Source organism: Erythrolamprus reginae, chromosome 6 (assembly GCF_031021105.1).
Source record: "Erythrolamprus reginae isolate rEryReg1 chromosome 6, rEryReg1.hap1, whole genome shotgun sequence".
NCBI classification, from domain to species: domain Eukaryota; kingdom Metazoa; phylum Chordata; class Lepidosauria; order Squamata; family Dipsadidae; genus Erythrolamprus; species Erythrolamprus reginae.
This window is the reverse complement of record NC_091955.1, coordinates 46,040,454-46,062,179: the sequence shown is the minus strand read 5'-3', so window position 1 is coordinate 46,062,179 and position 21,726 is coordinate 46,040,454. Positions and strand designations below refer to the sequence as shown.

The 21,726-nt window shown below is 42.4% G+C and overlaps 1 protein-coding gene across 13 annotated transcripts in view; it reads right to left on the bottom strand.

The window, feature by feature from the left end:
• Positions 1-16,914, bottom strand: part of CNOT2 (CCR4-NOT transcription complex subunit 2) — a 174,067-nt gene extending 157,153 nt beyond the window's left edge. For 7 of the 13 annotated variants that reach the window (XM_070755709.1, XM_070755716.1, XM_070755712.1 and 4 more), the window contains exon 1: positions 13,910-16,914. The gene's annotated coding sequence lies outside the window, so the exon portion shown is untranslated. Of the gene's footprint in view, positions 1-10,830; positions 10,919-13,341 lie in introns of those variants that run through there. The other 6 variants (XM_070755722.1, XM_070755723.1, XM_070755715.1 and 3 more) reach the window with 6 other exon arrangements.
• Between the last annotated feature and the right edge of the window lie 4,812 nt (positions 16,915-21,726).

Sequence of the window (21,726 nt, the reverse complement as noted above, 5' to 3'; positions counted from 1 at the left end):
TCTCGTACGGTGAGTGGGTACAGCAGTCACATGGGGGTTGCTCCTGTCCAATCCGTTGGAACTGAGCCTAGTATTAAAAAAGACTGCTGGATCCGCCCCTTCCCCAGAATTCGCGAATCCATAGACTAGGCTCAGTAGTGAAGCTCTTTAATGTTCAACTCTCATGTGTTATAAGAAAATAGAATAGAAGGTAAAGAAGACCACACATAGGGAGGGAAGTGACTGCTGTACCCACTCACCGTACGAGAAGAGGCGTTCAGGTAAGCAATCAACGCCTATTCTCCGTACTGAAGGAGTGGGTCCAGCAGTCACATGGGACATACCCAAGAGATAGGTCCCTAGGGTGGGAGTACATTGCTATCGTGAGAGATAACGGATTGGAGTACTCTACTGCCGAAGGCAGCGTCCGCTGATGCGTACGAATCGATTTTGTAGTGCCTTATGAAGGAATTTGGCGAGGCCCAAGTGGCTGCTTTGCAGACTTCTTCCAACGGAGCCTGAGTCGCCCAAGCGGCAGATGTGGCTGCACTTCTGGTGGAATGCGCAGTAATATTCCTTGGAATGGAAAGGGGAGCTGTCTCGTAGGCCTTAGAGATGGTCCCTCTGATCCAACGACCTATTACTGTAGAAGACACTCTGGATCCCAAGGATCTGGGATGGTAGGCTATGAAGAGTGCTTCAGATCTCCGGATGGATCTTGTGCGTTGGATATAAACCTTTAGCGCTCTAGTGAGATCCAGAGTGTGCCATCTAGTTGCCAGGGGATGCTCTCGTTGGAGGCAGAAGGAAGGTAATATGATATCCTGAGATCTGTGAAACATGGAACTAACCTTTGGTAGAAAGGTGGGGTCCAGTCGCAGAACCACTTTATCCTGGTGAAAACTGTCTGATAGAAAGGGCTGCCAACTCAGATATGCGTCGGGCGGATGTAATCGCCACCAGGAATGCTACCTTAAAGGATAGGTACCTGAGGGACGCAGAATTCAGGGGTTCGTAAGGTGCCTGAGTAAGGGAGTGGAGAACCCGTGGCAAGTCCCAGGTAGGATATCTGTGGATTTTAGAAGGCCTTGAGGATGGCCACTCCTCTTAGAAATTCTTGGATTTCTGGAAAAGAGCGGAGGGGCTGCCTGCGAGGCCCCGCCAAGACGGAAGAAATGGCGGCCAGGTGTCGGCGGATGGTGCTGAAAAACCTTCCTGCGAGCACCACTGATGGAATTTGGACCAAGTATGGTCGTAGATCCGGTTGGTAGACCCTCTTCTAGACTTCAGGATGATTTCCACTGTGTCCGGGTCATACCCTCGCAGGTCTAAGTGCCTCCGGATAATAGCCAGGCGGTGAGGCGAAACCACTCTGGGTCCGGGTGGAAGGAGGTCCCCTGTCGCAACGTATCCTCCGAAACGGGGAGTCGCCAGGGGTCCTGGACGGACAGTTGTTGGAGGTCCGCGAACCAGGGCCTGCGAGGCCAGTGAGGGGCAATCAGAATTACTCGGGCCTTCTCCAGGAGGATTTTGTTGATCACGTCTGGCAGAATTGGAATTGGAGGGAAGGCATACAATAGACCTGGAGGCCAAGGGCTCCTGAGAGCATTGATTGCCTCTGCTCCCGGAGACGGGAACCTGGAGATGAAGCGAGGGAGCTGGGCATTGGCTTTGGTCGCAAATAGATCCAACACTGGATGGCCGAACCTGAGGCAGATCTGGTGGAACAGTGACTAATGGAGATTCCACTCGCCTGGATCTAAGGTCACTCGCGAGAGCCAGTCCGCTTGGACATTGAGGCTCCCCGAGATGTGGTCGGCTAGAAGCGACTGGAGATTTTTCTCTGCCCAAAGGCCTAACTTCGGGGCCACCCTCATGAGGGCCTTGGATCTTGTGCCTCCCTGTCTGCAAATATGGCCTTTGGTGACTATATTGTCGGTGAGAATCAGCACATGTTGGTTAGAGATGTGAGAGTGGAATTGTTTTAGAGCTAGAGACACGGCTCTTAATTCTAGTCAATTGATGGGCCTGGAAGCCTCCTCCGGTGACCATGTGCCCTGAGCTAAAAGACCCTGGGCGTGGGCTCCCCAGCCCGAGAGGCTGGCATCTGTGGTGACTACAAACTAGTCGGGGCACCGGAAGGGAGATCCCTTGTCTAGGGCTGGAGAAGTCCACCACTTGAGGGATCTGCGAACCGTCGGTGGGATGGTGATGCGACGATTCGAGTTGCTGTGGCCCGATCTCTGGTAGGGTAATAGAAGCCACTGTAGTTCCCTGGCGTGAACACGGACCCCGGGAACAATACCAATACATGACACCATTTTACCCAAAGGGGAAGATAGGGTGGCAATGGAGGCAGATTGCTGGGGCAGGATGCGAGCAATGAGATCCAGAATGCTGCGTTTTCTCTCAGTGGAGAGGAAAACCTGGGATATCTCAGAATTAATGATAGTTCCCAGATGCAGAATGGAAGTGGATGGATCAAGGTGGCTCTTTTTAAGATTTATGGAGAAACCATGATTCTGTAGAACCGACATGGTAAAAGAGAGGTCTGTAGCCCCACCAGTTCTGGAATTTCCATGAATTAAAATGTCATCTAAATAACATAAAATATGAACGGGAGAGGCCCGGATATGAGCTGCCAAGGATCCCAAGAGTTTAGTGAAGACTCTGGGAGCTGAGGAGAGCCCAAATGGCATAGCCCTATACTGAAAATGCCTGCCTTGAAAGGCAAAGCGCAGAAAATTCCTATGGACCTTGGCAATGGGAATATGGAGGTAGGCCTCCGAGAGATCCAGAGACCCCATAAAGTCTCCCTGATGTAGAGCTGCTAAAATGGAAGATAAGGAATGCATTTTGAATTCCCTATATTTTATGAACCGGTTCAAATTCTTTAGATCTAAGATGGCTCTCCAGCCTCCAGAGGTCTTAGGGACCATGAAGAGGATGGAATAGAAGCCTAAACCTCTCTGGAGAGAGGGGACCGGTTGAAAAGCTCTAATAGTCAACAAAAGAGAAATAGCCTCCTCCATTCGGATACGAGATGGAGTGGAACTGGGAGAAGGACAAGAAATAAAACGGTTAGGGGGAGGTGAAATGAACTCTAACCTTAGGCCCCTTTCCACAGTGTCAATGACCCAGGGGTCCTTACAAGAACGGTGCCCGGCGGAAGAGAACCAGGCTAGGCGACCGCCTATGGGAAAGGAGGAAAACTTACCAACTGGCTCTTTTGAAAGCCCTGGTAGAAGAGGATCCTCTCTGATAACAGGAACCTCTGCCCCTGGTGGTTCTAGATTGGGATCGAAACCGAGGGGAATACTGACCTGGATTCCTTTGAAATGCGAAGCCCTGATCCTGTTGACGCCCTGTGCGCCGAGAGGGCTGCGGTTTAGGGGCCTTCTTGGTGGTAGGTCCCAAGACCTTTTTCTTGTCTGTGGTCTCCGTAAGGAGAGGGTCCAGAAGGTCTCCGAAGAGGAGGTTACGTTTCAGTGGACCCATGGCTAACTGCCACTTCTGTCTTACTCCCGCCTGCCAAGGGCGGAGCATAGAAGTCTTCTGGCCGATGTGGAGGCTGCTACTGACCTGGCTGCAAATCTGGAAGATTGGAGGGAAGCATCTGCTACATATCGGGGAGCTGTGAAGATTTTGTTGAAATCCTGTTGGCCCCGTAAGTCATCTGGAGGCAGGTGTGGTTGGAGCTGACGAAGCCACAAGAGCATAGCTCTGGAAAAGAAGGATGCCGCTGCAGCACTCTTAATGGCCCATGAGTCTGCAAGGAGACTCCTTTTGAGCATTTGCTCAAGTCGTTTGTCCTCTGGCCGGAGGACCTCCTCTGCTTCGCCCGGTATGGCAGCAGTCGAGTGGAGTGTCTTCACTGGTTCATCTGGCTTGGGACATGTTAGGAGTTCCTCATAGGAGGAGAAGAGCTTGTAGAGCTTCTTGTCCTTGGGAGTGGGAGTAAAGCCAACAGTTGGGTGTTCCCACTGTTTAAGCAAGGCATCCTTAAACAACTAGGGTATAGGTATTACCTCATTGTCTTCCTGTTCTCCCATGAACTAAGGAAGATTTTCTTCCGGAGGGTCTGAGGAAGAAGTAGCCTGTTTTTCTTGCCCGGCTAGCCCCGTGGATACTCTAGCTTTAAACAGGAGAGATTTGAAAAGCTGCGAAGGAAAGATAGCAGCTGGGGCTGGAATCTTAATCTGAGATTCCTCATCTTCCGACAGACGCTGAAATGGGTCATCATCCTCTTCTGCATCCACATCCTCATCCTCTTCCTGAGAGGAGTCAGAGACCTCCATGGTTGGGGCTCTGTAGGAAGGAGAAGAACTCACGGGACGGGAGGAGCGTGGTGGGGGATGAGACAGATAAGGCACATTGAAAGATGAGAGATTAGCGTCAATGGTGTTAGTCAGAATAGTCAAGATAGACTGAAACTCCGGAGGCAGGGAAGAAATATCAGCCGGAAAAGCCGGAGGATCCCTGAGGGCCTGAGCAGGTTCTGGCTGGGAGGAATCCTCGGTAATATCTGGCTCCTCTGGACCTAAACCCCATAGGTTAGGTTGGGGTGGATTTAGGTTTGGCTCATCCAGGGATAGCACAGGAACCCCAGAAAGAGGCAGGTTAGAGGCCTCCGGGGGGGTTGGATTGATATGCACTTGGGCCTGCACCTTAAAAAGTTTGGCTGATTTATCATGTATTTTTTGTAGGGCTGGGTCCCTTCTCTTCTCAGCCCTGGTGGGCTTGGCTAAGGAATGGGTGCCTGAGGAAGAGGAGGAAGAGGCCTGGGGAACTTCAGTAGAATTACCAGTAGGCCTAACCTCTTTGGGACCTTTAGTTGTGCCTCTCTTGGGAAAAGAAGCCATAGTCTGACAATTAACAGAAGACAAGGCTGAGCCAATAATTAAATAATAAGGAGAAGAATTTTAAGGACTTCCCAAGAGGAATGGATCCTGCTTCGAGGCCTCGAAGCTGCTGAAGAGTGAGGACAATCTGGGCAAACCCAGAGTTCGTGCCCCCAAATCCAGCGGGGCCAGCCTCCCTAAACTTTATAATTAAGTAAACCAAGGCACTCTGGTTGGAGGCTTAGCCGGTGGAGAATTTAGCCTGGGACCCCCAAGGCCCGCTCCGGGATCCACGCGGTGGACTGAGGCCTACACGGCTGGCAGGAGGCCAACACGAGAGGCCTAGATTTAAAAAAGGGCGCGAAGGCCTTCGCGCCGAAAAGATCGCTCCGTAGAATTTCTTAAGGGAAAAGCGATCGACTAAGTCCAGGAGACTGGAAGGCGTCTCACTCCGCAGGAGGTATTTCTTTTAAGCCCTTAAATATTTACGATAAATAATCAATAATATAATCGATAAATACTTGCACCAGGACCTCCGGGCCAAGGGATTAGAAGAATCCACTAGCGGCCGCAGGAATCGTAACCGGCAAAACCGCCGGGGGAAAACGAAACCGCAACTTCTCCTAAGGGAAAAAAACCGAGCCGCTTTTTTTACTTTTTTTCTTTAAACGGCTGGCGCAATGGTGCAAGTAATGAATAAAGACAATAATCTTACTATTTTTTGAAGGAAAAGTCGAAGGGAAGGTGTTAGAATGTTGAACAAGCTATCACAATACAACCGCAGGATATGCGAACTGAGCGAATTCTGGGGAAGGGGCGGATCCAGCAGTCTTTTTTAATACTAGGCTCAGTTCCAACGGATTGGACAGGAGCAACCCCCATGTGACTGCTGGACCCACTCCTTCAGTACGGAGAACTTGCCTAATTGGTGGCTGACTAAATACTTTTTTTCTTCACTGTATATACACTTGGGTCAAACATGTTAATAGTACAAGTCAATGTTAAACTGTAAGTGTGCAGAACTGTGCAGAAACATAGTAATGTATGTATACTTATACATAAATAGGTTCACAATTACTGAGCATGCATTCTGATCCTGCAATACATCAGTTTCAATTCCAAAAAAATGTGTGTACAGTGATCCCTCGAGTTTCGCGATCTCGATCTTCGCGAAACGCTATATCGCGATTTTTCCACCGATGACGTCACTCTCTTCCTTCCTTTCTCATCTTTCTTTCTCTCTCTCTTTCTCTATCTTGCTTCTTCCTCTCTCACACTCTCTTCCTCCCTCTCTCATCTCTTTCTTTCCTTCTCTCTCTTTCTCTATCTCTCCCCCTCTTGCTGGCGGGCGGTGGGCGGCGGGCGGGCGAGCGGGGGCATCAGCGAGGAGCCGGGGTTTCCCCTTTGCGTGGGCGGCTGGGAAACCCCGATCTTCGTCTGCTCGCTGCTGCTGCGCCGAGCAGATCAGCTGCTGGGCGGCCGAAGGAACCTTCCCTGGGTCTTCCCCATCTTGCTGGCGGGCGGGCGAGCGGCGGGCATCAGCGAGGAGCCGGGGTTTCCCCTTTGCGTGGGCGGCCGGGAAGACCCAGGGAAGGTTCCTTCGGCTGCCCAGCAGTTGATCTGCTCGGTAGCGCAGCAGCAGCGAGGAGCCGAATCGGGGTTTCCCCTTTGCGTGTGGGGAAACCCCGATTCGGTTCCTCGCTGCTGCTGCGCTACCGAGCAGATCAGCTGCTGGGCAGCCGAAGGAACCTTCCCTGGGTCTTCCCGGCCGCCCACGCAAAGGGGAAACCCCGGCTCCTCGCTGATGCCCGCCGCTCGCCCCGCCCGCCAGCAAGAGGGGGAAGACCCAGGGAAGGTTCCTTCGGCCGCCCAGCAGCTGATCTGCTCGGTAGCGCAGCAGCAGCAAGGAGCCGAATCGGGTTTCCCCTTTGCGTGGGCGGCGGGGAACGCAAACTCCACCATCTACGCATGCGCGGCCATAGAAAAAAAGGGCGCGCATTCGCAGATGGTGTTTTTACTTCCGCAACCCTACATCACGAAAAATTGATTATCGCGAGGGGTCTTGGAACGGAACCCTCGCGATAATAGAGGGATCACTGTATATGGGAACACAAACGTTGCACGTATCTAAGTTTTAAATTTCTCAATATTGTACAGTAATCTGTGGAGATCAGTCAAATTATTCCAAGAAAAAATGTAGCTACTTCAAAGAATAAGGCTAGAATAAGGTGCTCTAAAAACAATCCCTACTGACAATGTCAATGAGGTATAAATACAAATAAGCAACTACTTTATTTTCATGAGAAATGTCTCAACAAAATCAAAAGCTTTCTTAACTGCTGCTCATAACAATTATCTTTCTCTAAATTAGCAGATTTATTTTAACTATTTTTGTTGAATCCGCTCTTAATTCAAAGTCTCAACAGAAGTCTTTTAGATTGTGTAATCTTTAGAAGTATAAAACACACCTGGGTATAAAACGCACCTAGATTTTAGAGGTGAAAAAAAAGGAACAAAGTATTCTTAATCAAATTGTGTACTAATATATTATTTAATAAAATGCCAGTGTAGTAGAATACTTTTTACAACCATGTACACTTTTTATTAACTTCAAACTTGACAGCTTAAGGCTTGTGGACTTCAACTCCCAGAATTTCTCCTCCAGTCATACTTCAATGGGAGTTGAAGTCCACAAGTCTTAAACTTGCCAAGTTTGGAGATCCTTCCACTCCTACCCCTTACCCAGAGGTCTTCAAACTTAACAGCTTTAAGACTCCCAAAATTTCTCCTCCATTCATACTAAATGGGGTAATTAGAAGGCAAAAACCTCAATTTTTTGCAAAAACAAATTGGGCCATTTTTAGGCCATTTTTTCATAAAAATAGGGTGGGCAAAGGGTTTGGGGAGCCTGCAGGGTGCTCCTGAGGGAGGGCAAAAATGCCGGTTTTTGCAAAGATGGGCCTTTTTTCATCAATTCACCACCCAGGGGTTCTCTGCAAGCTTCCCATACCCATTGCCCACCCCATTTTTGTGAAAATACAGACAATTTGTTTTGCAAAACAGTGGCATTTTTGCCATCCCCAGCACCCAGGAGCTCTCTGTAAGCTTCCCAGACCCTCTGTCCACCCCATTTTTGCGAAAAACCAGCCCATTTTTCACAAAAATTGGATGCAAGAGGCAGGGCTTTGGAACAGTAAAAAAAAAAAAGGCTATATTTGGTGCATAAGATGCACCACCATTTCCATCCTTTTTTAGGGGGAAGGTACATCTTATACTCCAAAAATATGATACATATGCAGATCATATCACATATTTTTCAACTACCTGCAAATCTAGAATCAGCACAGAGTACCTAATAATGATGTTTAATAATACAATATTTCTTCAAAAATTTAGCAATAAACCAGCTGACTATAAGCACTGTAAACATTGTAGGATTAGTTAACCAATACTTAAAATTGTAATCCTAGACTGAATTACTTGAAAATAAGTTCTATTTAACTACCTATAGGATTATACTGTTAATTATTTAAAACTCAAAAAATACAAGTAATATGCTTGATCAACTAATGTACTCCGGCAAATGCAACTAACAGAGAAGCAATTCAAACATCAAAAGATATTCTTCTTTAATTACCGTATTTTCGGAGTATAAGATGCACCTTTTTCCTCCCTAAAAGAGACCGGAAATTCAGGTGCGTTTTATACTCTGAATGCAGCTTTTTTCAAAGCTTTTTCCCCCCAGCCCTAACTAGGTGCTAACGATCTTCCTAGCTCTTATCTTGCAAGTTCTTTCATGGTTATTGTTTGTGAAGAATATTTTCCAAGCTCTAAGTCTTTGCAGAGTTTTTTTCATTGCTCTAACGTGCCCCAAATGTTTCTCTCTAGCCCTAATCAGGTGCTAATGATGTTCCCAGCTCTTACCCACTTGCAAGCTTTTTCACTCTCTTTTACCCCCTGTGAATAATGTTTTCCATACCCTGTCTTTGTAGGTTTCTTTATTGTTCTACTTGCTTCAAAACTTTCTTTCCAGCCCTAACCAGGTACTAACAATATTCCCAGCTCTTATAGGCTTGCAAGATCTTTCATATGAGAGCATATGCACCAAGACAAATTCCTTGTGTATCCAATCACACTTGGCCAATAAAGAATTCTATTCTAATGTTACTCTCTGCTAAGAATGTTTTCCAAGCCCTAAGTCTTTGCAGGTTTTTTCATTGCTCTAAACTTGATCCAAATGTTTATTTCCAGCCCTAACTAGATGCTAACAATATTCCCAGCTCTTATCAGCTTGCAAGGTCTTTCATTGTTATTCTCTGAGAATAATGTTTTCCAAGCCCTAAGTCTTTGCAGGTTTTGTTCATTGCTCTACTTGTTCAGAATTTTTCTTTCCAGTCCTAACCAGGTTTTAACAATGTTCCAGCTCTTATTGGCTTGCAAGGTTTTTTTAAAGCCCTAATCAGGGGATAAAATAATGTGCTGAAACTGCCCAGACTAAGGATGCTAGCCAGATGAATACCTGGTAAGCAGATTCTTTCCCCTATTTTCCTCCCCAAAAATTGCGTCTTTTACTCTGGTGCGTCTTGTACTCCGAAAAATGAGGTACAGTATGTTAAATTTTGATATTTCCCAATATTTTTTAATCCCAATAGTCAAATAACTATTGCATCAAATGTATTGTAGAACATCCTAAGGGAATCAGAAAGCCTGAGAATCTGAAGAACAAGTACTGTTTTCAATCTATATCTACAAAATTTGAGCCACATAGAAAGTTGTATACCAACTACAAGTGCCAAATGCATAGCACAGTACATATAATTGTCCCGATTGTAAACATAAGTTTCTAAACAAAATGTAGCAAACTATATATTATAAATCAGTTATTCGATATTAAACTGCCTCAAATACTTTTAAAAAAAGAAAAACATGCAATAGGATTTTTAGAATTTATTGTGAATAATTTATCAAAAAATTATCACAGAATCCTGGCTTAACAAGTTGTAATGTGAATAAGTCCATACCCTTTACTTATTATGTGTAAATAGAAAAATGAAACAAAAAGAGACCCTCATATGCCCCCAAAAACCCCATACACCAATATCATATTGATTTTGTCAAGGACTACAGATAAGAGTTCAAGTTATAACAGCGCTGAAAAAAATTGACTTATAACCATTTTTCAGTTACAATCTTTGCAGCATTCCCATAATCATGTGATCAAAATTCAGATGTTTGGCAACTGACCATTGCAGCATTCCACTTTTTGCAATCTTCTGACAAGTAAAGTCAATGGAGAAGCCAAATTCACTTACCAGAATACTAATTTATCAACTGCAGTGATTCACTTAACAATTGTGGCAAAAAATGTCGCAAAATTGAGCAAAATCCACTTAACAAATTCTCAGTTAACAACATAAATTTTGGCTCAATTGTGGTCATAAGTCAAGGACTACCTGTATTCCATATTTAACAGTTAAACATCAATATAACAGGAATGCACAGAGAAAGGTATTTATGTTGCATCTTATTAAGGTAAATGTCTTACTGATTAGATTCACAACCTGCAATATGCTTTAATATAATTTTTATATTTTACTTAACACTGTATGATTCTAACTATGATAGCTTGTTCCACAAATGATGGTTAAAACAAATCACAGAGTACCATGGTATATGATCCAGTTAGTATATATTCAAATTCCATTTAAAAATGAGGATTTAAAAATATGTATCCGTACAGTTGAAATAAAGTCATTTTATATTATCGGTAAATACATCTACATATCCTATTGTAGGAGAAACAAATTTTTGGTGTCCCCCAAATTTGTGTCCCCATTTTGAGGGGCCCTGACACTGATAGCCATATTACAAATGGGTTCAAATGAGCAGTAGTTTTTAATTCAGCAACATTCTATTAAGCAACACACTTTTTATGTTGGACCACTTATCGCACTAAGTTCTGATTTCTTTAACTTTGATTTGTTAAATGACAACTGAAAAAGTAGTTTACACATAACAGTGGGCCTTCTCTGCTTTGGCACCCAGGTTGTGGAATCTTCTCGCCTTGGAGTGACAATGGTTCCATCTCTTCTGAGCTTCTGAAAATCTCCAAAGATGGTTATGCTAACAAATCTGGGATACCAGGAGGCTGATAAAGTAGTGAGGTGACTCCATTATTATTAACATCTTTTTTATCTATTATAATTGCTTTAACTTTCTTCTTATAGTTTTAAAACTTTAAATTATTTAATTATAAGATTTTAGATATTGTTTTGTTGTACGCTGGTCAGAATTTTGTTTGTGAGAGAGGTGATTGTATAAATTACATAAATGAATAAATAATAATCAAAACAAAAACAAAGCAAGCTATATTATACATTATGTGTTAGCATGAGCCTGTATTTCTTAACAATTTGAAAGTTCCATCACTATTAACCCAAAAGTTTTAAAATACTAATCAATCTTTGTACAATAATAAACTATTTTTGGGGTATCTGACATAGCATTTAGGTATCACAATAAACTAGAAAGATAATGAATTCTGACTAGATTCCTCAAGGTAAGACTTGTGGAAAAAACATGTATGGTCACTCAATCAGAAAAGCCTCAAAGAAAAATATGTTTACAGTATTAAAATATCCAATAAAAGTATAAAGCATAGGAATGCACTCAGACAAATTTTAAAATATAAGAACAGCCTAATCTAAGCAGAACAATAATTGATGTTCACCAATAATAATTTTCTGAAATGTTGATAATGAAATGTTTTCATGTGTTGTTTAAAATTGTGAGCTCTTGGAATGGATGTATTTTATAAATAAAGCCATGATCTACATGTTTTTAAATTATTATTTAAATATATATTTATCCATGTAAACATCTAATTACAGATATGTAAAAAATATTAAATATTGCCGAATGGTCACTGAAACTATATAATTCAAGAAGATTGATTAGATATTCATCCTGCCTTTATTTTGCTCAACTCAAGGCAGAATATACAATCCTCCTTTCTATTTACCTCCCATCTTTATGAGATGAATTGATTTGAGAAACAGTGCTCAAAGTCACCCAGCCAGGTTCCATGCCTAAGACAGGATTGAACTCACTTTTCTCATTTTCTAGTCTAGTACATTAACTACTACACTAAACTGCTTTTAAATCACTAGAGGTCAGGAAGGGTGCTTAACTGTTTAGTTCGAGTACCAAAAACCCTTACACCTTACACCTGAAAAATAGTAACCACAATGCCTTTGTACCTGTCCTAAAAGTAGATGTTCTCAAGGTGTATGTTCAAAGATTAAAAAATACACTCAAAAATTATCAATCATCATTCCCATTTTCCACTACAGAGTACCAAAGTTTTAAAAATTGGTGTTGTGATTTTTAATCAAAGTTTTTCAGTTTGACATTATGGGGAAACCTTGTTTGTGGTTTAGCTATTGGGGGAAGGGGAAAGTTTGAGCAACTAGAGATGACTGACTATACATTTCTCTACAAATGCTTTGCCAACTATTTACAAACTATAAAACAATTCATATTAGTATTGCTTACTCCTCACACTTCCTGAAAATTAAACTAAGACAGGAATAATTGCTGTTAAGAATACATCATGTTCCTAAAAGTTCGGAATTCTACAGTTTTTATATACATGGTACCAGCTTTTGTGAACTGCAAAATACTTCATTTGCAACAATAGTGTCTTCCTCAACAAAGCCAATAATAATAATAATAATAATAATAATAATAATAATAATAATAATAATGTTGTAGGACATTTTGACACTCTTGAAAACTCCAATAGTTTAAAGAGGCAAAAACTGATACCAAGAACACTACACATGCTAATTGTAATTTTCAAAGCCACCTTATTATTCAAAAAGTGGTTGAACAGTGGATAAGGCTCTTATTAAAATACAGTAATACATTCAGTCGTCCATAGAGCAATTACAATGCAGAGAGCAAATTTCTGTTATATACAGGGTATCAACCTTTACATACCTACCACATAAGAAAAGGATTACATCATGTTTTAACCTGAGTGGATACACTGAACAATCTGCCTCACCAAAACCTAACTCCTGTTCACTAAAATGTGACAAGTCTGATCACGTCTCTGCATGCAGCAACAATGCAAACAAAGGATCACTTTGCAGTAAAGGAAGAAGAAAATGTATTAAATCTGCCCATTTAAGCGTACTCCAGTATCAGCTTATGACCGAGGAGCTGCAGTGCATATTGCAGAACGAATGCTTCCAAACCAAAACAAGACCTTCAACACCTCGTCCCGAATTTAAAAAACCATCAACTAGAAGTTTGTTCTGCAAACATCGCTGGGCCGGAAAGAGCTTTTCTTACAGCTGCCCGAAGTTCTTGAGGCAACAGGATCTAAGGGCAACGAGTTACGGGCCTTTTGCACTGGGAAAGCAGGCCCCGAAAGTAATAGTCCACCTACGAACCGACACTCTCACCCGCACACACTTTGTAAGGAGGAGTGGATTCTGCACTGCCCGTTTCTTACCCCGAGTTTCAGGCATCAGGGGGAACGCGATGCTCCGACGGGGACCCCGAACGGCGCTCGCACCCCGGAGGCATAAAGGGCAAGGCGAGAGACAAGTAGGCCGAGCGTTGCAGACGAGAGGAGGCTTGTGGCGGGAAACGCAGCTGGGGGGCCGGAGAAGAAGCTAAAGCGAGACCCTCACAGCCACGAAGACCGCGGCTCCCCGATGCTGCCTCCGGCGGCGAGGCCTCCCCCACTCTTGCTCCGGGCGCCGAGGAAGGAAAGGCGGGAGGAGGCAGACAGGCTGGGCCTCGGGGCTCCTGCACTCCCGGGCTAAGCGTCGCGCCACCGCCGCGACGTGTTCCTCCCCCTCTTATTTCCCTCACACATCTCCCCCCCCCCCCTGGCTCCCTCACAGAGACAAAAGCAAACGGAAACCGAGGGGGACGAGACAGACCGCAAAGAGCCCAAACCGCACCAGACCCGGCCGAAGCCCTTCCCCGGCAGGCCGCTGATTCCCGGGCAGATTCGTAGTTGGGCCGCAGCAGAGGAGATGGTAGCGGGGGAAGAATAATAGGGCCGAACTCACCGCATGAATTTTCTTGTCCCGAGGATCCAAGATGGCTGAGCACCCCGCACGGAGGATGCTGGGGGAGCGACCTTTACCCTCTGACCCCACCACTGCCGTCGTGACCCCGCTGCCGCTCGGCAGCGACTACGGGACAAGCGGGAAGGCAGACGCGATAGGCCGGACTGCTGCTCCGACCGAAGACTCGCTCCCGCCGGGGCCTCGGAGAGAAACCAGGCCGCCTGCCTGCCTGCTTAGAGCGCGGCAGGATTCGGGTCTCGTTCTCGCTGTGCTTTGCCCTGCCGGAGCGGCTGGAAACGGCGATGGAGCCGCCACCGCCGGGATTTCGGGGCCCAACTTCCGAGAGAGCGGCCTTGCACGAACCGCGAGCTGATTCCGAGACATCCGGGGAAAGGGGGAGGGGGCCTTTTTTTTTTTTTTAAACACGGTGGAAGGAGGAAGCTGCTGCGCTTCACGCGCACAAGCTCATTCGGGCCGTTTGGAAAGCACGGAAGCGGCGGCCGTAGTTGAAGTTGGGGAGAACCCCCCCCCCCACCGCGAAGCTGTAATATTTTGCAGCTCCTATTCCGCAATCACTTAGGGGTGTTTTTTCAAAGTGCCGTTCCTGAGCATGTAAATAACGATCCTGGACTCCTTACAGGTGTATTTCAAGAGGCGTATGTGCTGCTTCCTCATTTTTTGTTGTGCATGTAAGGTTTTTGTGTAAGAATGTGACCAGGTTGTGTAATCCTCAGAAAAACAGCCTGTTAATCGAAGGACATATACTGTATTTTCTATTTCTACCCAATACAGAAAGAGGGATGGGTTCATGTTCCAACTAAGAATACAGCAAGTCTAGTAATACACTTGCAGCATTGATTAAAACAGAAGGATCCCAAAGCTAAGTCGCTGTTGGGGATACTTCCCTATGCCAGTCTATTTTTCACTTTTCATACCTTTGGTATTTGTTGTAAGAATAACAAGGACAGAAGTATTAAGTATAACATCCTGAGTTTGGAAAACCTTCAGTAAATAATACAATTCTAGAATTGGGTATGGTTGTTTTACACAGGACATCAGATACAACACACTATTCTAGGAGTTAACATTCTAGTTCCACACAAATTCAGTGTGCTAATTTTAAAAACAAGTGATTTTTTTTTAATTCGAGCAGTCACATCTATTGCATATATTCTTCAATTCATAAGATAACATGTTTAATCTGGGTTTCTTTCCCAATGAAAATAGAAATAGTGCACAAATCTATAACTACAGCATCTCTTGTACTTGAATGGCAAAGTTTGAAGAAAACACTTCAGTGAAACAACTCCCACAAATATAAGCTTGTAATTCCTGATCTTTGTAGTTCCTAATATTTTGGATAATAAATTATTGCTTTAGCATGCTTAGTATTTTATATATCATTATTATTATTTATCATTATTTATTAGATTTGTATGCCGCCCCTCTCCAAGGATTCGGAGCGGCTAAATAAATGAAACAATAGGGAAGGACAAATATTTAAATTGCAGAACATAAATTAAGCACTATAATTTAATGTAGTGGTTAAGACATGACTAGAAACAGAAACAGTTCTGGTCCTACCTTAGGTACAAAGCCAGCTGGGTGTCTTTGGCCAATCACTCTCAGCTCTAAGGAAGGAGGCTGTAGCAAACCATCAAGAAAACTGCAGGAATTTGTCCAAGTAGTCATTAGGAGTCAAAATTGACTCAAATTGTCCAATAGTAATGTAAATACATTGAAGAACATATTTGTATTTAGAAGATTGTCTTCCCTAAAGCGTGTTTAGAATTGCAGATTTTAATCATCTGCTTTTAATTTTCTTAGTGTTACCCACACCGAAATCTTTGCATCTGATTGAAGTCAATATTTTTTACCGAGGAAATTCCTTGCAAGTCTCATATAAGCGTTCAAGTTTTAATATACCGTATGTACAAATTATAATCAGTATTCAAACTTAACTCCCAGACACATGTTGAGCATTCTTGGTAAAACTGCAGAAATGACTTTTTCCTGCTTTTTGCTTGCTTTTTACTGTGTCACCTATTTTCTAGTGTTTCATCCACGTTTTACTGGGTCTAACCTTGCTTTTGAGATGAGCCAAAAGTATTGCCATACCCTATGTAGTACTAGAAGTAACATTGATTGACAATGTTAGGAAATTCCCTTCCTGAATTTTCTTTTTAGGGAAGCATAACTTGTTCTACTTGACTTAGGAATTACAAACCTTTTTTTGGTAGACAATTGTGAAGCACTACTTAACTACTGGCAATAAAGATAGCAGCACTTAATTGACCATGGCTCGTCCTCCAAAAGCTGTACAGCATTCGACCTAGTTGGTATATGGGTGAGAAATCACCAGGAAATAAGACTGTAACCTAGATTGAATGGATGAAAAAATATATATGACATTGCCAAGCAATTTCTTTGCTACTCACAAATATAGACTTGTCCATGTTGCTTCCAAAACTGAACTGAACTGAAGTGTTAATTCCTGTTTGCTTGATCATTCAGTTCTTTATAACTGTTTGTATACAGTGAGTTAGTGCAACATTGGAAAGTGTGGAAAGACCCAGCTCATGGATTTGCCAAGAGTCAGACACGACTGAATTGATATCATCATCAAACAGTATCATACAACAGTTTTCAAAATATGTCATTAATCTGCTTTTCTGAGTATTTGTGAGCTCATGCTCATGATATTAATGATAATATCTAGTCACTTTTTCATTTGCTGGCTTCTTTCTAAATGGCTTTTAATTTTTCCAAACATCAGAGTCTATGTATTATTGCTAAAAATTATTGCTTCTGTATTCTGAATCAAAAAAAGTTTCAGTATCCGCTTGTATATTCTAATCTAATCATTCTAATGACTGATTTATTAATCATGCTATTGGGGGGAAAATCCTCTCTGCAGTTTTCTCCAGCACCTTTGTACAAAGTCATCAATTTGTATTTTTTTTCATATTTATAACAAATTTTACAATTTTTTATAAATCATTGCTATATCAGTGTGGTTTTTGAGTACATTTCTAATGGTCTTTCTCTCCAAAAAGCAGATGTCATTCTGTTTTATGATTACAGTCTCCATTGCATCATTTTTTTGCATCCAGGAAGATAAAGTTTGCTATTTCTCCCATCACTCATTCAGGTATTTGCACTGGACTGATAGTAACAGCTAACTTTGTTTTCCTTCAAGTCATTCTTAAAAACTGTCTGGATAAGTTCCTTCAGTTTTCTTGGCAACATTTTAGGAACTGGTTTGATGTTTTAAGTCTGAGAGAGAATTATTGACCCAGTCACCTAACTAGATTTCTGCTTCATGGTATCTGATTTTAACCATTACACCAAGATCTGTCATGATCCTATTTTTTTTTAAAAAAAATGGGCATAACAGCAGCTTTTGTAACTTCCACTTTGATCTTCAATAAGATGTTACTTCAACATAGTTCATCACAAACTTGAATTAGTTATTCCATGTTCTATTGCTTCCTAATCAAAATATAAATTTTAACTTGCAGATAAAGTATTGTAGTCTAATAATATCTGTTTTAGGATAATTTACAATAAATTATAAACTGAAACGCCTGCAGTTTAAAATTTTAATATAACCAATCCAGCAAATATAAATATATCTTAAATCCTCTTTTGCCTTGTTCATTACCTGATGGAAATTTGCAAAGTAGATTCCTCTACTTTCTCTGAAATCCTCCCATCTCTGGTAGCTCTTGTTCCATATATTGTTTGTATACGTGCAAGTACTTAGTAATTGAGCATTCTTTAGAACTTCCCTTACTGTATTGAACTATATTATTCCAGTTGTTTGGCCAACACTGTTTTCCATAACTGCTTACAAACTGGAAGTAGTGTTTCAAAATAGTTCTACCAGTATTACTCCTATAAGACTTTTTATTAGCAATATTTTCTAGAACTACAGTGATACCTTGTCTTACAAACTTAATTGGTTCTGGGACAAGGTTCTTAAGGTGAAAAGTTTGTAAGACAAAACAATGTTTCCCATAGGAATCAATGGAAAAGCGATTAATGTGTGCAAGCCCAAAATTCACCCCTTTTGCCAGCCAAAGCGCCCGTTTTTGCGCTGGTGGGATTCCCCTGAGGTTCCCCTCCATAGGAAACCCCATCTCTGGACTTCTGTGTTTTTGCAATGCTGCAGGGGAATCCCAGCAGGGGAATCCCAGCATCGCAAAAACAAGTGCTTCACTGTCAACGGAAGTCCGGAGGTGGGGTTTCCCATGGAGAGGAACCTCAGGGGAATCCCAGCAGTGCAAAAACGGGTGCTTCACTGGCAACGGAAGTCCGGAGGCGGGTCATCCCAGCGGCGGCGGTGGGTTTGTAAGGTGAAAATAGTTTGTAAGAAGAGGCAAAAAAATCTTAAACCCCGGGTTTGTATCTCGAAAAGTTTGTATGACGAGGCGTTTGTAAGATGAGGTTTCACTGTATTTAATTTACTTTTCAAAATGCCTGGTTCTGGGTTGGAGCTCCAGAATTCCCCTAGGCCACTGCTGGACATGCATCTATGACTACCTGTACTCACTTCATGGGTTTATGCTTATATTAATTCTAAATACAAATCTTTATTGGTAGGGCCTTTTTCCATGACCCACAAATTTTAGACTAAATTTTGTTATCTCAGACCTTCATTTTGAAATAGTCTTTCTTAAAATGTCCCGTTTTTCCATGCTTGAAGTATGGGAAGGCTGGTTTGTCAGGAAGTTAGTCCCTGGTTTCAGATTGGGTAGAATCGTTGAATTGTAGAACTAGATAACTCCACCATGATCATCTAGTTCTATTCCAACTCTTTGCAATGTACAGTGGAACCAATGAAAAAGTCCTATGAGAGGTGATTGTTCAGACTTTTAATTTTTTCCAGGGATGAAAAACCCACCTACCTATCTAGGTAGCCTGTTATTCCTTTACAGATGTCATTTTCTTTAAATAAATCTAGTACAATTTACAATTCTAATTTTTGGTCCTAGTTTCTGTGGCTATGGAAAATATGTAGTTTTTGACAATCTTCCTTATAATTTCCTTTATGTACTTGAACATGTCACCTCAAGTATCCTTTCTCCCCAATAAGAATTTTTCAGGCTGTTGACATATGGTATGTTCTGAAGTCCTTGTATCAGTTTTTCTGCTCTGTTTCTAACCCATCAGTATCTTTCTTGAAAACTGTACACAGACTCTACAAAGTACTCCAGACATATAGAGGAATATTAACTTTATATTTTTCTGATACAGTGCTGCTTTTAATGCAGCTAGATTTCTGTTAACCATTAACAATTCTGGCAGCTGTCTCATATTTATTGTCAATGAATGCACCACATTTTTTTTGATGTGGCATTTTCAGGCCACTAATCTCTCTTATGGTAGCCATAGAATGGATCCTACTTAATAAAAAGTGTCCAGAAAAGAGACCTAAAACAAGATTGATGAATGACATCAGCATGTATTGTAGGTCCAATTGGCAACAGAAAGCTCAGGACCATATTGGTTGGAAACATGCAGAAGAGGCCTTCATTCTGCAGTGGGTAGGCAATGGTTAAAATGATGATGATGATCAATAGCAATAACACCTAGACTTATATACTACTTCACAGTGCTTTACAGCCCTCTCACCTGTTTACAGAGTCAGCATCAGCGTTCCCCGTAAGCTGTGCGCGTGCCCCAAAATATCCCCCCGCGCACCCTTTTCCATGGGCGCGCGCTCCCCATCGCTCTGCCAGCCCACGCGGGGGCGGGGAAGTGCCGGCAGTAGGAGGAAAGGGAGCCGCGGCTGCCCCTGCTTCCCCACAGTGCCTCTGGCTCCCTCGCGCCCCTGGCCTCGGCCCTGCCCCCCGCCCGCCCGATCCGCCCCCTCTCCTCTTCCACCGCCTCCTGCCTTGGGGCACAACTTCTCTCTCTTTCTCTGTGTGTGTGTATGTGTATATATATATATATATATATATATATGTCACATGTTTTTGCTGAATTTGAAAATTAAGGGAGACTAGGATAGATCTATTTCAGCCTTATTTTGGCCTCCTCAGCTAGCCATACCCTCACTGGGACTTGAACCTGCAACCTTTGCCTTGTAAGGCAGAGAATTAACCTCTAGGCTACAGTATCCAATCCTTTCAGCTCTGTACCAGGGAAGGGTTACATTTTGTGTCGAATCATCCTGGTATATCCTAAAACCAGTTTCCTCTTATTTGTAATATAAAAGCTCCATTTTATGGTCTGCTGATTTTTAGGAGATAGGTAGGTAGGTAGATAGGTAGACAGACAGATAGATAGATCTCCTAAAAATCAGCAGACCATAAAATGGAGCTTTTATATTACAAATAAGAGGAAACTAGTTTTAGGAGATCAGTAAACACAGTATATGCAGAAAAAATAAAAATGTTTGCAGTATACCCAAAAGACAAAAAATAAACTTTGTTCAGTTCTAATGAGACAAAAGCAGCTTATTTCTCAGTTGCATTGACTTAGGGTGATTATAGTAGAGCTAAAGACTGATTCTAGTAATCAGTGATAGTGGTAAGACTATGTAATACTAGTACTGCAGAATTAATTTTATGGTATTGCAAAACCAATTTCAGTGCTGTGGCAGACTTCTAGGAAGCAGTTATATGTGATATGATTGCTACATATTACAATTCATAAATAGTGGTTTAATCATTAAGTGTATGGCTTGAAACTTTGAAATCAAATGGTGTAGATGATTTTGACAGCAAAGAAAATGCATAATGATACAGAAAACAAGGCAATTGACAAAAAAGGAAAAAAATCTAACATAAATACTTTGCTTTGTTGTTATACCTTGATAAAGAGAAACATCCTGTATACTTGTTTACATTATGTAATGTCTGACCAAATGTGATAGTAGAAATAAGATATGCATTCTAAGAGCAGGAAGATATTTGGAACATGGAGACAACTGGAAGTTAAAATCAGAAAGTTAAAATCTAAGGAAAGAAATTATATACAGTAGTCCCTCGCTATACTGTACCGCGCTTCACCTACTGCGGTTTCACTTTATCGCAGGTTTCTGAGGAAGTCGATCGGCAGATTTAAACAGCCCGCCGAACTCGATCGGCAGGGTTTTTTTTAAAAAAATATCTAAAATTAATACTGTATCTAAAATAAATACTGTGTGGGAAGGGTTTATAAACACTTAAAACAATGAAAACTTACCAAACAATTACAATATAAATACTTAAATAAGTACTATCAGTCAATAAATTCCCCATTGCGGATTTCACCTATTGCGGCCAGGTCTGGAACGTAACAGCAGCGATAGGTGAGGGACTACTGTAATCCAAAAACGAGCAAATGTATTGTTAAGGAATGTGAAGAATAGATTATTCTGAATGAGGGAGTGATTGTTGTGGACTTATATAAGAATTGAAGGGTTAATCAAAATTATAAAATATGATGCAAACTCCTCCCCAATGTACTGATTGCAAAACACACATTTTATCATTTCCAGAATCCCATGATTGATGAAGGGTGGGTTCTAACTTACCTTGCTGCTGTTTGCTTCCCCCTGCACCACGTGGGCGCGCCTCAGGGGCGTGCCTTATGGGCATGCTCAGTGCTGAAAAATCCCCAAAAATTGTTAAAAGCCAAAAACAAGTTGGTAAAATTTAAAAAAAAAAGATGGCAGCGCTCACAGTCCAGCACTTATCAAACCGGATCGGTGATGTCATAATGATGTCACCAGTGAGTTGCTACCAGTTCAGGCAACCCAGGAGGATCCCATCCCTGTCGGTGTTAAAATTAAGAGTGCAGTTAATAAAAAGTTAAACCACAAAAAA